Source organism: Numenius arquata, chromosome 2 (assembly GCF_964106895.1).
Source record: "Numenius arquata chromosome 2, bNumArq3.hap1.1, whole genome shotgun sequence".
Lineage (NCBI taxonomy): Eukaryota > Metazoa > Chordata > Aves > Charadriiformes > Scolopacidae > Numenius > Numenius arquata.
In genome coordinates this window covers 77,529,987-77,544,961 of record NC_133577.1, presented here as the reverse complement: position 1 = coordinate 77,544,961, position 14,975 = coordinate 77,529,987, and positions in this window count along the sequence as shown.

Sequence of the window (14,975 nt, the reverse complement as noted above, 5' to 3'; positions counted from 1 at the left end):
TTCATTTGTTCCGGACAGCCAAAATAAATTATTTTCTTTAGATTTCCTAACATTTTTACTCCCACCTTGCCACATGTTTGAGACAAAACACTGCCCCCTTGGAGAGACAAGAAATGAAATACTGGCATAGCACAGAAATGCTCAATCAAAGAGAAAACCTCGCCTTAAGTTACTAGACAGCACAAATACAAATGTCAAAAAAGTGGCTGGACGCCCAGGATAACTAGGACTGGTCTGAGGCACTTTGGCTGATCACCCCCTGCGCATCGGGGGTCCCGGTGCACATCAGAGAGTCGAAGGGTAATGGTGTGTGCTTTGAAAACCTGCAAACGCAGTCCAGCCCTTGGCCTGAGGTTTGCAGGGAGCAATGGGTGGTGTTTGCCCTTGCTGAAGAAGGAGGGGATGAAGAGTCACCTCCCTGTTCTGGTTGGTGCCACCCTGTTGATTTTCGGGAAGCTGTTGCTACCAGCGATGAGCATGCTCAAGTTGGCCCAGACGCTATTAAAAAGCTATTCCGAGCGCTCTGGCTGGCTGTACGCATTAGTGACAAGATTATTAGCATCAGAGGAAATCCCAACTTTTGTTAGGAAGAATGTAAACAACTGCTGCTCACAAAAGAGCTGCTTCATTCAGCATCCAGGAAAGAAGAAAAAAAAAAAAAAAGAGAAAAAAACCCTCTCAGGCTGTTGCTGCCCGTCTGGCTTCTGCTCAGCACCGTCCTGCTCCGAAGCAGAGGGCCTGAAGGCTCTTCAGGGACAAACAACAGGGAAAAAGCATAAGCTTAAATGCAGCATTTCGCATGAAAAAAACCTGTGCACAGGTTTAGATGTCACCTCACACCGAAGCCAGCCCCTGTTCCCCATCAGCTGAGCTCAGAACATCATTTCCATACATAAATATACACACTTATAATAAAAGTTATGGCATTGTGTGAGCTCCCAGAGATCTGGGATATCAGAAGGACTGTAAATATGTAGTGTTGAATTCATTGCAGTCCATGGTCCCATATTGGAGTCACTGTCCCCCTCCACGATCTCTTGACAGAGCTCAGTACATTGGCTCGGCATTGCCTTTATCCTCTACTATAAAAAAAAGGAGTCAGTTTGAAAAATCCCTATTTTAATGCATTTTCATCTTAGGGAGTTGGAAGAGCAGCAATTGACAAAGACAAAATAACAAATTATCACATCATTGAGGGTTCTTTTTCTTTCTTGTCTCCAACTGTAAAAGCAACCATCTTCTGGTCACCTATCTTTGCTGAAGGACCCAGTTTCAAACTGTTACTGGCCTAACCCCAAACCACCATTCAATTGGGCTGAGACACAGGCTTGTCCTGCAGCAGCCCCTTAGATGTTTGTTTTCTGGAGCTACCAGTAGGTCCCAGAGTGGTGCCAGCAGGATGTCCTGGAGTGGATAGTGATGCCTCTGGATGGGGCAGGCTCTGTGGCTATTACTCATCTCAGCTTTCATGGCATGATGGGGCACAAAACAGTCCTGGGAGGCCATGGGGGTGCTGTGCAGAGCAGAGGAGGAAACATCTCCCATCCATACAGTTTAGCAGTGCATGTGCCAGGCAGGAAAATCAATTGCAGAACTCTGCCAGTGGGAGACCTCAACGATAAGTGTATTTGGCCCCTTACTGCCCGGACACGTCTCAGTTTCAGGGTAACTTATGGGATCAGGACAAAGCAGGGATGAGTTGGGATGCTGCAGTCCAGTCCCTGAGCAAATATCTAGGTTCAGCTCCTCCAAAACACCTTGTGGACAGTTTAAACCCAAGTACTGTCTGGCAGCCAGAGATATGGGCAACAGGTGAACAGGTTGCAGACCTCACCAGGATTTTGAGCCACTTCTCAAGCCCACCCCTGCCCTGTGATCCCTGTTTCAGTGCTTTTCTGAGTGAGGCTGACCCCAAAGCCCTTTTTACTCCAGTTGGGAGTTTATTGCTTTTAGGGTCGTTGAATTCCTCTGCTTCTCTAGAGAATGGCAGTATCCAACAGCAGCAGATACTGCTGTGGCAAAATTGCATGGGCTCAGGGTAACCTGGAGCTGCTCTAGAGACACCCTCCCCCCCCCCAATTAGGACCTCCCAGCTAGAGATTCTCTCTCCTACTGAACTGGTGCCACCTAGTAAGTCCGTGATGATGTCCCACCGTGCTGGAGAGGCTTTGGGCATCACTCCAGAGCCACGGGGAGAGCAGAGCGCTTGCAGCTCTGCGGTACCCACGCTGCTGCCGCCGGATAAAACATCACCAGGAGATGGGAAAGGCCACAGCGAAGGTGGTGGGAGGGCTCCGGCAGTGGCAGAGCAGCCCGCTCCCAGCTCTGCTGCAGCTGCCTGAGGTGATTCATCCCGGACCGGGAGTAATTGGTGTCGGCTGCTGAAACGCCGAGCCCTGAAACTTGTTTCGTCATATTTAGCATTTCCCGCTATATGACATGCAACTTTTTGCAAAGTGCTCTGCTTGGAGTCTGCGCTGGAGCAAAGCCCTTAGTCACCCCTGGGTCGCAGCAGCGCTGTGTCAGTCCTGGGGAAGGAGTAGGCACAACAGATCTTGCAAGAACAGGCAAATTACTTTCACTTGCTCAAGGAAAAAAAAAAAAAAAAAAAAGCAAAAAAAAGATAGTAAGAGGAAGTGAATAATTTAAAGCAGCAGGATCCAAAGTGAGTTCCTTTATTACAGAAAAGCCTGAATCATCTACTGGCATGGTATGGGAGCTGCAAGTGCCCAAGTGATGGCAGGGAAATCTTCCCATGCAAGAGGGCACACATACTGATGGCAAAACAAGTAATAGGACCTTGCTAACTGCTTACTGTGGGTTTGTCCAACAGGGCTCCTTGCTCAGAGCTGAGAACATGACTGCCCTGGGGCTGGCTTTCCCCAGTGAACCTCCATGGAGTGCAGAGGACTGGCAAGAACCAGGCTCCGACATGATCTAAAAGGAAGATAATCCTATAGAGAAGATCATCTACTGGGAACATTCAGCATTGTGTGTTTTAAGATGTTTGTTTGCTGAAAATGTTGGTGGATTCGTTTTCCCAAGCCAGGCATTTTGCCCACAGGCACCTGGAGAGTTTCATCAGAGCGTTTTGCTCCTCGCACCACCACCTCAGTCACCAACCCTAAAAAATTCACCTCCAGAAATGAACAGGTAGAGGTTGCAGTGATTGTCACGCTCCTGATGGGAGGCGCTAAGGAGGAGGTCTTGAAGATTGGCAAGTCTTCCTATAACGGACTTCCTTCACTGTAACCAGCCCCTGAAAGAGGCTGCAGCATGAGACCCCAAGCACTGTTTAGCATGTTTACAGGGCTCACTCCCCCATGCTGGCAGCCAGCCACACTCTGCAATTTGCTGTAGCCTCCAAAACATCTCCAAAGGTGATCCTGAATACCCCTGTTGGCAATTCAGCAGTGGGGAGTCCACCATCCTCGGTACAATGTCAAATCCCGCTTCAGGCTGTAAGGGTCCCACACCTCTGGCAGTAAGAGAGACCTCTGCCAAAACTCCCACCCCACCAGCCAGATTTGTGGGCTGGCGAAAGGGTGGGCCTGGCACGCTCCTCTCCAGCCATAAGCCACAGACCCCCTTGTAGAAGCAAGCCTTGTCATTAAGTCCTGGTTGAGATGCATGGTGCAGCACATCTCTTGTTTGAGCTACAGCTCCAGCTTCTCCACAGACTCCAGCAGACATCTTCTAGGTAGTGTTTTCAAATTTCTCCTCGGTATGATGAAAGACTGGAAGTTCAATTTATTAAAAGAAATAATCTTAGCCTCTGGAGCTGAGATTTTGGTTTCATCGCCTCGCTTCAGGAGCTGGGACCTTAGCACAGATGGATAGTGCCTGTCTGTTAATCCTGCACCGGAGAAAAGAAAGGAAAAAAAAGCTCATCATTTCACAGCAAACCAAAGAAAGAAATCATTTTGGGGCCCTATTCCTACCTGAGACTCTAAGAGCACTGATGCATCGAGGCCTTAGAGTCTTTTTTTTTCAAAGGTCAAACGCACATCCCTGGTACGGAATGAGCAGAATAAAAATTGGCATTAAATGCTGTGCGACTAAAACCTTGATGCAGAGTCACTGCGGGTGAAAACTCCAGAGAACATGAAATGCTGTTATAGTTGTACTACAAGGCCTTGGAATATTTTTTTTTTCTCTTCTCCTCTGGCGCCTGATGTTCCTGCAATTAATTTAGCCTGTGTTTCTAACTGTGTATGAGCAGAAGGAGGGGACAGGAATGTAGTGTAAAGCAAATTGATTTTTGGTTTTCCTTGTATCCAAACAGTATGACTTGTTAAAAGAAGAGCTTACATTTTAGCCCTAGCATAAATCTCTCTTACATTGTGGGTAATCCATGGAAAAAAAAAACAAACCCCAAAGAGTACATTTTGGGGAGGAGAAAAAGACATGCACACAGAGGCCTGCGAAGGGACCTGTGTACTGCAACTGCCAGAAGACAGGTGAGGACCAGGGCTGGGCGCAGGGATGCTGGATGCCGGCACTGGCCGTGGCAGCTGCCTGGAGGCCACCCAGCGGGATGGGAAGCAGCTGCTCAGGACAGACAGCCCAGGACGGAAAGCCACCAACAAATTACTTCTGATCTCGCCATGACTCACTACAGAAACTTCCCTACCTTAGCTCGTCTTTTAAAGACATCTCCACTGACGACTGATTTGTGGTGTTGGGGTTTTTTTTTAAGCCAAACTTAGAAAGCAACCCAAACACGTGAGCACTGAATAATTACCGTACACATTTAGCACCCACATAATAAAAGCGCTTGTGCTGCACTTTTCCAATCGGGAGTGCCGTAGACTCTGAGTAATCGTTTGTAGCCTCGTGCTACCGATGTTCACGTTGCTTTCCCAGGCCTGCCGATGAGAGAGCGGAGGGCGAGCCCGGCATCCTGGAAAGGCCGCAGAGTCAGACCGAGAGCGCGCGGGTGTCGCTGAGATTTTCAGCTCTCCCTGCTGCACACAGCCTTTTCAAAATGGCAGAGCCAGGACTCCTTGCCTGTATTTCTCTTCCTGCTGTTCCTCTGAACACTGTTCTGCACACAAACACACCCATGGACTAAATATCTTGAAGCTCATCCTTTCCAGATGTACATTACCCTGTCTTCTCTTCTTCAAGCCTCTGTATGACTTATGCTGTAGCTGAACCCAAGGCAGAAGTGCAGGGAAAAATGACGATGGAAATAATCTGAGGAAAGAAAGAAGCCAGAGCAGCTCTGCCAGCTTTTATGTCTCCTCCTAAAGCTGGCATGAACATAAACATGGCTTGGAGGAAGCACATAGAGCCACTTTCCTTGCTCACAGCAGTTTTGAATGGGCGTAGGAGGACCTGGCACCCTGAAAGTGAGTAATTTTCCTGGGCGCACTGTGTCAGAGGGTTGGTGGTGTAGCCTGGCACACCGCTGTGCCCATTGGGATGCTCCCCACACCAATCCCTGAAGCTATTGAAGAACTTCAGTGCTCACCTTCCATAGCCGCCTCCCGGCTCACCAGGACAGGCAGGTGCAGGGCCTGCAAGTGTGCGGGAAGCGAGTGGAGGCACGGCTGGGGAAGGAGGGAGGTGGAGAGCAGGGTGGGTGGACCGAGTGTCCAGCACATGGAGATAAAATCAAAATCCCACAAAGGGATGTGTTCCTCACGTAGAAGGCTGTTTGAAGGGCTGTTTTAAAAGATTTCTCCAGTGGACTGAGGAGGAAGAAGAAGACATGCCCAGGGAGGTGGTGGAGTCGTCATCCCTGGAAGTATTTAAGAAACGTGTAGACATGGCACTTCAGGGCATGCTCTAGTGCCTGGGATTGTTGGTTTGTGTCTGTTTGTTTGTGTCTGTTTGGTGGTGTCCCTTCCAACCATGAAGATTCTGTGATTCTGTGACATTTTACGTGCTTGAAGTACAGCACGTGTTGCTTTCAGATATGTTCATGGGGGATTTAGGGACAGCTTGATCTACTTAAGATGCAAAAGATAGCCCAAGATAGACTGAAAATTTGGAACAAAACCGAAGGACGTCATGTTGTTACAAACAGGTAAACACTCTGTTCCTCTTTCAAAGATTTTAAGCAGATTTTACTGCAGATCTTTTACTTTTTATCCTCATGATTTGTACTTCCGATGAATTGTTCACTCAAGAGAAGGCAACCCTTCCATGTCCACATTGCCAGGGGGAGCTGTTCCAGGCCCAGCTGGCGAATGAAATCTCCTCCTTGAAAGAAATTATCCATAATCGGTGAAAAGGTTTCTCAAAATTGTATGGAGAGTCTTCTAATAAAAAAATATAATAAATAAATCAAACAAACAAAAAAAACCCCAGTTCTGTTAGTCCCATGGTAAGGAATTCAACCTACTTTTACTTTACTCCACCTGGAGCTCTTCAGCTCTGCTTTTACAATGACTGGGAACGGAAACACAAATTTGATGCCACTCCCGGTTCCAGAACTGCAGTCAGTCCAAAATGTAAAACCTCTTTGGTTAATACTTTTAGCTCTGTCCTTCTTCAGTCTCCAGCCTTTAAGCATTCACTTGTCAGTGAAGTGTCAGTGTTCAGCCCCCGGCTCTCGTCTGGAGGCAGCTCCTCAGGATGTCAGAGGCTTGCAGTCAGACGTTGGATAAAACCCCACTTTTCAAGTAGCCTCTCAAAAGCTGTTGGAGCTTTCTGAGCCTATTTCATCCAAGAAAAATTATTTTAGATCCATAATAAGGAGTTTATTCCAGGTCTTTTTCTATTTTGTATGCAATATTTTAGTTCTGGCTATACCCTTGCCAGCACCATGGGCTGTTATTTTGTCGTCGCTCCTGCTAATGAAGTAAATAGCTTTGCGTTCCAGCTCATGGTAATAACACAGCTATATTCCTAGTTGGCCTTGGCCAAGACAAGCTATTAAAATGAGTTTTGTTTAGTCACGTTTCAGTTTCTGAATCACCTTCAGGAGGCGGGGAGCTGGTGGAAAGGCACAGAGTAGGCTGAGAGTCAAAGGCAGGAAAAACATCTGAGACGAACCTGCCACTCCAGGCTCCGCTGGGACAAAAGCAATAATGTTGCTTGTCTCCTAACGCCGTGCAAAGATGCGGGTGAGAAAAGACTCATTTTTTTGTGTGTTCAAGTACAGTCCTTTTTTCTTTTTTTTTTTTTTTTTTAAAACCTGCCGCTTGCAGCTCACAGTGAAATGCCTGCGCAGACTGGCCGCTGGCTTTTGCTGCAGTGAGGTGGGCAGTGGAAAACGCGGCACTGGGCTTCGCTGGGTGCTTCCCTGTTACTGGAGTCGCTGTGCTCAGCAGCGTCTGTTCTGATAGGAGAGGGAAAAAAGGGGGGAAAAAAAAAAAAAAGAAAGGCCGTTAGATTATTTCACATGACTTGAACTGTGCAGCCTGATACGATCATTAGAAAGCTTTGACTGGGTTATTTATAACTTTTGATGCTAGTGCAGCTTTGTGCAGGCTCCTCTCTGAAGCTCCTACCTCGGCAGCTGCCGTCAGTAGCTTCACCTAACGTAGAAGCATCCATGATTGCAGTCTTTGGTGAGGATGGTGGGATGAAGAGATCATCTTTGTGTTCACTTCATGAAAACGCTGCCTTCTGCTTTGTTGGGGATGAGGAGGGCTCTAGCCCCACATCTCACACCCCACATGCTTCTCGACACCACCTCGTTTCTCGTTTCTTTAGCTATGTAGGGTTGCATCCATACCGGGATCCCATAGGTCCTTGGTACAGATCCGGCATCTCTCACTGCATGGGCAAACCTTTTGAAGGGGACCAGCAAATTTCAGGGCAGCCAGGAAAAAAAAGCCTTCACCTCAGCAAAACAAGCCTCTGAGCAGTTGCCAATTAGCTGCTGCAACAGCTCATGGTGTCAGGTAGCGTTTGAAAGCCAGAGATTTATATTCCAGGGTCACATAAAGTCTATGGCAAATCAAATCTGTGATGATAAAAAAAGGCTGTAATAAAAAGATTTGACACAGGAAGTCTTATAAACTCTTAATTTTACTTAGGATAATTACAGTATTTACATCTAGGTAACGCTGACAGTTCAGGGCTTTGATATTCTCTAATGTGATTTATGGGCAGCAGAAAGGAGCTGGGTTGAGGTCATCATCTTCGCCCCAGGAACATCCGTTCTCCGTGCAAAGCTCTGACGAGTGTGTGCCACCCAGCAGATATGACCAGTCACAGGTCTCCCCTCTGAAGCAGACCAGTCATGTACAGCATCCACAGCACGGCATCTTCGGGGGCTGCTGCTCAGAGATGACCCTAAATCACGCTGACTAAATGCTAATGAAGATACTACATTTGCAGACAACTCAAAGAGCTCGACAAAGAGCCCAAGGGAATAAGCCAAAAATGGTGTACTGTCCCTAGAAGAGACAAATGAGAAAGGAGAAAGGAAACAAGGCTGCCTCATCTTCCAGGAGCTGCTTTTGGTGCTTTGGTAGATGGTTCATCAACTGCAGCCATAGCCCCAGGTATAAAGGAGGTCACCGTCATCACCTGTAGCTCCATTCTGCCAATGCAACTTACAGCATTGGGCTGAGGAAACAGATGCAAAATGAGCAACAACCAGGGCTCTAACATCAATTTTCAGCACAAATGCTGCTGCTGTTTGTGTTTTTGAGGAGTTGCTGTGTCCCCCCATCACAAACGCCATTCTCTCCCTTGGAAGTCTCCAGCTGTAAGCAGGACAAGCCATGTAGGTGAGGTGGTGGTGGTGGTTGCAACCTGGGAAAGAAATGTTGCATGAACACAGTGGTTGCAGAAACAGTAAAAGCAATTTTTGAGAGAGATGTCAAATGTAGTATGGGAATGGAATAAGGACGGGCTCAGTTTCTCTATCTGCAGAAGGAGCATCTCTGGGTGCCAGTCTCAGGTTTTAAAGGCAGGTAGTATCTGGACCAAAAAAAGGAGACTGTTGTTTGGGTTTATCAGCTGGTAGTGACTGTCTGAAAGAGGCTGATGCTTGTGGGTCATGCCAGGGAGCAATGGGGACAAGGTCTGCAAAATTAGGAAAAACCTCCTGAAGCAAATCCAGCAGAGGCCTTTTTGAATTTTACCATCCTGGAAGTGGTTTCCAGTAGACCCACAGGGATTCACATTTACCTCAACCCTCTCAAGAAGATCCCACAAGGATAAAATGAAATCTGTCCTAAAATGCCTGAAAAGGGATGGAGTATCTCATTCTGCCTCCAATCTGGGAGTGTTACCTCTTTGCCATCTGACTGCCCCTCAGGAAAGGTACACACAGTGGCACTGAGAGACACCCAAAATACCTGCCTGGGAGGACAGGTCACACTGATCCCTTTAGGGAGTGGTTTATCTTCTTGGAAGGTTTCTGGAGAAACCAGAGGCTCAGAGATGATTCTCACAGAGCTGCCATTTTTCTTCATAGACTTTCATTTCTGAACAGTTTGGAGATCAGTGATTTATGAGTATTTTAAATGTTCGGTCTCCACGTAGCTGAGCAGGGAGATGGATGGCCACTTGCTCCGCACGGAGCAGCAGGATGCGAGAGCCTCAGCACCTGGAGCCACCTCTCACACCCAAAACTGAACAGGGGTGAAAGAGTTTTCACAAGCACAGGGACTTACACACTGAAACTGTACACAACTGAACTTGCTTTTTGCAGAAAAGGCTGCAGCTCTGGGATGAATTTTGGCAAACACACGCCCTTCAAAAAATCCGTAATACTGAAGTTCGGGGGAGGGGAAGCACACAAAACATCCAAGCCCATGTTTTGCATTAAAAAATCATAACGTTTCATGTCTAAAACGTCAAGATGAATCATTTCAATGCATCCGATACAACCGAGATGAAGAGACTGCTCCAACAGCACGCCACCTCTCTCAGCGAGCAGACAGGAGACAAATGCCCCTTTCGATTCGCATTGTAGCTGATGTCTTCTAGGACATGGAAGAGGAAGGGGGATGAAAAGGATACTGAGCACGCTGTGTCTCCAGAGAAAACCTCCTTTAATCCCCTTCCCCAGCACAAAAGGACCCACTTGAGACCCAGCATGAGAAGAAAAAGAGGAGATGAGAGTGACCACAGAAGAAGAGCACAACCAGAAGAAGAGCACATGTTCTCAAAAGCCCTGCCAGCATACTGCCATCTAGGATCATCTGCCCGTGACAGCAGACCGACTGAAAATACCTGCCTGATGCCCCATGGACAGAAAATCCTGATGTGCCAGGGTCATACTGCTTTGCAGTCCCATCTTGAGTTTTGATACCTACCATGCTGGGACCTCTGGTACCTTTCCAGAGGCAACTGCCACGCTGTCCTCCCAGCTTATGTCCTGAAGCCGCGAGGCTGGGACTTGCCTCTCATGCAAGGACCAAGAAATCAGGTGACTGTGCCATGTTCACAGGCATATGGAAAGAAAAGGCGGCAAACGGGCAAACTCCAGGCTGCTGCAGTGAGGCAGGGAAGTTCAGCAAGGTGGCAGTCAGTGGTGCATCCCCAAACCCGGATCTGGCCTTCCCAGAATCAGCTGATTCTAATCTTTGACAGACTTTTTTTAAGTTGCAACCTCAAATACTTTTTTTTTTTTCCCTTGTACAGCTGGGACCGTTGCTAGCAATGGCACAATGTGAAGGCCCAGCGAGCTGCACCACCACCGGGCTGAGGTTTGGGGAGCATCCCCTTCTGTGTCCAATGGGGAGAGGCTGGAAAGCAGCTGAAAAAAAGAGAGACACCAGGCCAATGTCCTGTTGCTGGGAAGGCGTCAAGTGACAGAGAGACAAAACAGACCTTCCAGCAACTTGTAGCTTGACTTCTGGGACTGGATGCAACTTCAGCTCAGGTGAGCCAAAAATCTTCCCACCGACCCCCTGCCTCAAGCTGCGGAGGGAGGAACGTTGATGCCTCAGGATCTCCATGGGAACGGGATCAGAGAGGGGGAAAGCGGAAGAGGAGAGCAGGGAGCAGACCGGAGTGAGCAGCGGGGAACGGGGAGGTGGTGGCTGTGGGGCAAGTGGCCCGTGGAAGCCATCCGTGCTGCCGAGACGTCCTGCGGTGAGGAATAACAGGCTTGCTGCAGAACCTGCGGCACTGGGGAAGAAAATGAAGCAATGTATAGAGCGTGTGGTGGGGGGGATGGCGTGCTTCCTCACAGCAGATTAAAGCTGGCAGCAATATCGGTGGAATCAGCTTGTGTGGAAAAGCAAAAGCAGGAAAGAAGAGCTCCCTCTTCTCACGGGTTTTGTGGGGAGGAGAAGGACAGGGTAAGCAAAGCAGGGAGACAATGGTTGCTTCTCCACACCCATCCTCCTCGTCCCCTCCAGCCCCCTGGGGAACCTGTGGTAGGAAAATACCCTCGGCAGTGTTACCACCTCCTTCTCTCTAGCCATGGCCTGGGGATCTCCTGTCAGTGGCAGCTTTCACCTGGGCTGGGGTGAGCAACTGGGATGCTGGTGCCCGTAGACCCTACTCAAAACCTCATCGTTCACCACCGAGGTGCTTGTCCCTTTGCTGGATGGCAAAGCAGCTGCCGTAGGGCAGAAGCACAGGAATTCATGGTGGGCCAGGGAAAGGACGGGCAGTGGGGTGGCCTGTACCTCTGCACCTTGCAAGTGCCTCTCTGCTGTCCCATGAAAGTACCATATTCCTGCTGCCCAAGAATGATGTGGGAGCATTCCCACACTGCCAAGGGGGAAGAGCCTGTGCTATCTACCAATACCTGCACTGGTAACCCCCACTGGGACATCTCCTTGCCTGCCTCCTCATGGGAGCAGTGTCCTGGGCAAGCACAGGCAGTGACAGTCCTGGTCTCTGCCTCTGCCCATCTCTTCTGTAGGGATAGGGTTTAGCAGTGGTTTTGGCAGTGTTAGGTTGTTGGTTGGGCTCGATGATCTTAAAGGTCCCTTCCAACCTAGATGATTCTATGATTCATATTATCTTCCCATCCGTTCTTCTGCCCTGCTCCTTTCTTAGCTGAGGGAATGAAACCCATGGTGGCGCCAGTCAGGGAAGTGCCGGTCTTGCCATCCTCTGCCCCCATGCCTTTGGAGAAGGGAGTTTTCCAGAACCAGTGCAGATCTCCCCCTCTGGGTGCTTCCCTCCTGGAAGCTCAGCTCTGCCTGCACTGGCTCACATGACTAGTGTCATCTTCATATCAGTTTTGCTGAGCATTTTGTGACCACAGACTACTTCAGGGTGCCATTAGCTTCTCCACAAGGAACTATCAGGAGAGGACTGATGGATGCTGGCATCTTTGCCTGCCTGCATACACAGATGCAGATTTTCACACGTGTGAGTTAGGTTTCACCATCGTCCCTGACTGCACAGTGGTGGCAGCAGCTCCCAGGGCTCCCCCCATGAGGGGTACAGGCACAGGGCCACCCAAAGCAGTTGCACCCAATCCAAATATCTGCATCCCTGCCCTTCTCCATCCAACTGAGGCAGGAGGACACAACTGTAATGTTCACTCCATAGTGTGTTGCTATAAGCCTGTGTCTCGGTTTGAAGTAAAACCGAACCAATTTTCTGTTCTGTAACTTTACATCCTAGCTAGGCCTCCTCTAACTCTCTGAAATTAATGGCATATTGTGGAGAAAACTGCTCGTTCTCAGAATGATAAGACCAATGTTTGTGCTCCATGCCAAGGAATGGTATGCAGGGAGTCCCTTGCTTATACTTACTGCCATAACAACCAAGGTCAGCCAATTCCGTTATTTGCCCCCTTAGAGGGTCGAAAACAGAAAAAACATAGAGGGGTCACATCGGTGGGGAGGAGTGGACAGGACAGGTGACCCAAACCTGACCAACTGGGGTATTCCATCCCATCTGCCCCATGCTCAGTATAAAAGCTGAGGGATCAAAGGGTCAGCCCCTTCCTGCGATGGCCGACGTCCAGAGAGGACTCTGTCTGTTCATCTGCCTTTGATCCCGATCCGTGTGTTCCGACTCCAGAGCTGGAATCCAGTTCCCATTCATTGCTGAGACCAGTCTGGGACTTCCCCAGTGCCTGCTGGTGACGAGACTGTCATCCTGGGAGCTTGATACGGTTTTGTGTATATTGTATCTATTTCATTATTTTCTTCTTTATTTTTATTTTAATATTAATTCTTCATTAAAGTAGTTTAGTTCATTATAAACTTCTAAATCTCCTTATCTCTTTCTCCTCCTCTCTCCTCTTTTGGGGGGGGGGGGAGAGGGGGAGGGAAGGGCCATCTATCGGTCTGGTTTTGGTAAATTTGGCTGAAACCACGACAGCCTGGCAAACTGGTCAAGGCTTCAGCCATTCCTCTCAGACAACAGACACCTTTCAGCCAGCAGACTCCTGGATGGTCAGCCGTTATTTTAATGTATGCTCCTTAGGGTGATTTTGAGGGGGAATCTCGACATCCAGAGTTTCCCCCTCAAACTGCTGCTCAGTTTGGTTGCTGTCATCTCCTCCTACTTCTGCACAGCCCAACACGCCATCCAGATTCTGGCATTTTAATGCAAGAGGAATTTGGCCCACGAGGCACAGCTGATGCCACAAAGCACCTGGAGCTCATTGCCTCCTTTCCAAAAGGAAGAGAAGGAAGCCGCTGTCTGGTCATTTTGGCCTGCCCAGAGTGCTCTCTGCCAGGGCCTGCTCAGCGATGCAGCTCGCCTCGGCTGACAAACTTGTGGAAAGCATCAGAAATGTCAAAATTGCCTTCTGCTCTGCAGCAGGTCTACCAGGGATTTGTTTTTCTCTAAGCCAGGCAGCTGCAGGATACTCTACTCTCTGCAGTTTTAACCGTCATCTCCTGATTTTATTTTTGGGTCCACAGTTCAGACACATCCTTCATTTATAAGATGGACAAACAGTGCTGACACGGTCATCGCTTCTCCCCTGCATACCTACCTTCCCCCCAGGATGCTTAGAAATGTGTCCAATTCCTCCTTCCACCCAAAAAACCTCTCTGTATTTTACAAGAAGGGGAAGTTGTTGTCGAAAATGATTGTTGCTTCAGGAAAAAAAAGAAAAGGGGAGGGAAGAAATCGGCTTTCCCCCTCCCACCACCACATCCAGTGGAGATGGAGGCCGAACAGTAAGTTGGGACAGAGCTGTTGCCAGCCTGAATGAGCAACCATGCCCTGGGGAAATGGGGCAATTTGTGCCTTTGGATAAAATAGATCCCTCTTACCTCCCCTCGATGCTGCCTGACGTGGAGCTTCTCTCTTAGGCCGCTTGCTGAAGCTTTTCTTCCTCCCTGAAAACACAACCCCTTAACGTGCTACAGAAAACAGCTCCTGTGCTGGAGCTGCTGTGGGTGGTCACAGAGCTCCGGCCAGTTGCGGCAGGGGAACAGCAGCAGGGACATTTCAATGGGCACCAGCTGAAAAAGGGATTGTTCCTTCCCAGGTCTGTAAGCATTTGCTGCTTTACAGTCCGTATTTTTCCACTTGGGAAAACCAGATTTGGGACAGACGCTACGGTAGCAAGCCAAAATCAAAGTTAACAGCTAGGGCTTTACACGCTGCAGGTTCAAAGGGTGTGGGGGGAAAGTGCTTGTAGCCTGCCATTTGGAGGGATCGATTAAAAAAAAAAAAAAAAAGGCAATAAAAAAATACAAAACTAAACTGTCTTCTTGTAGACACAGCCTCAAGCAAATACATGCGAAGCCACGAAAGAGGGGGAAATGCCTGCACTGATGTGCCTGTCCCCAGTCCAAAAACACACGCTCAGGGCAGTATGTGCAGACTGAAGGGAGATGAACCAGAATGATGTTGCTGGACCCAAAACAAAGTTCTCAAGGAAATACATTCCCCCATCAGTGAGCATCTGGGTTCCAGGTCCTGAAAAAAAAATAAATCAATCAAACACTGTAGGCAAAACGGACTATCATAAACAGGGACATCTGACATTTTACGCAGCTGGACAGGACATTAAATGGGAGCTCAAATCCAAGGGAATGGCATTTAACCTGGATATCCCGCTGCCTGGATGAATGTTTGTTGAGAAGATCACCTTTCCCCTCTGCTTTTCTGTTCCATTCCTACACCCA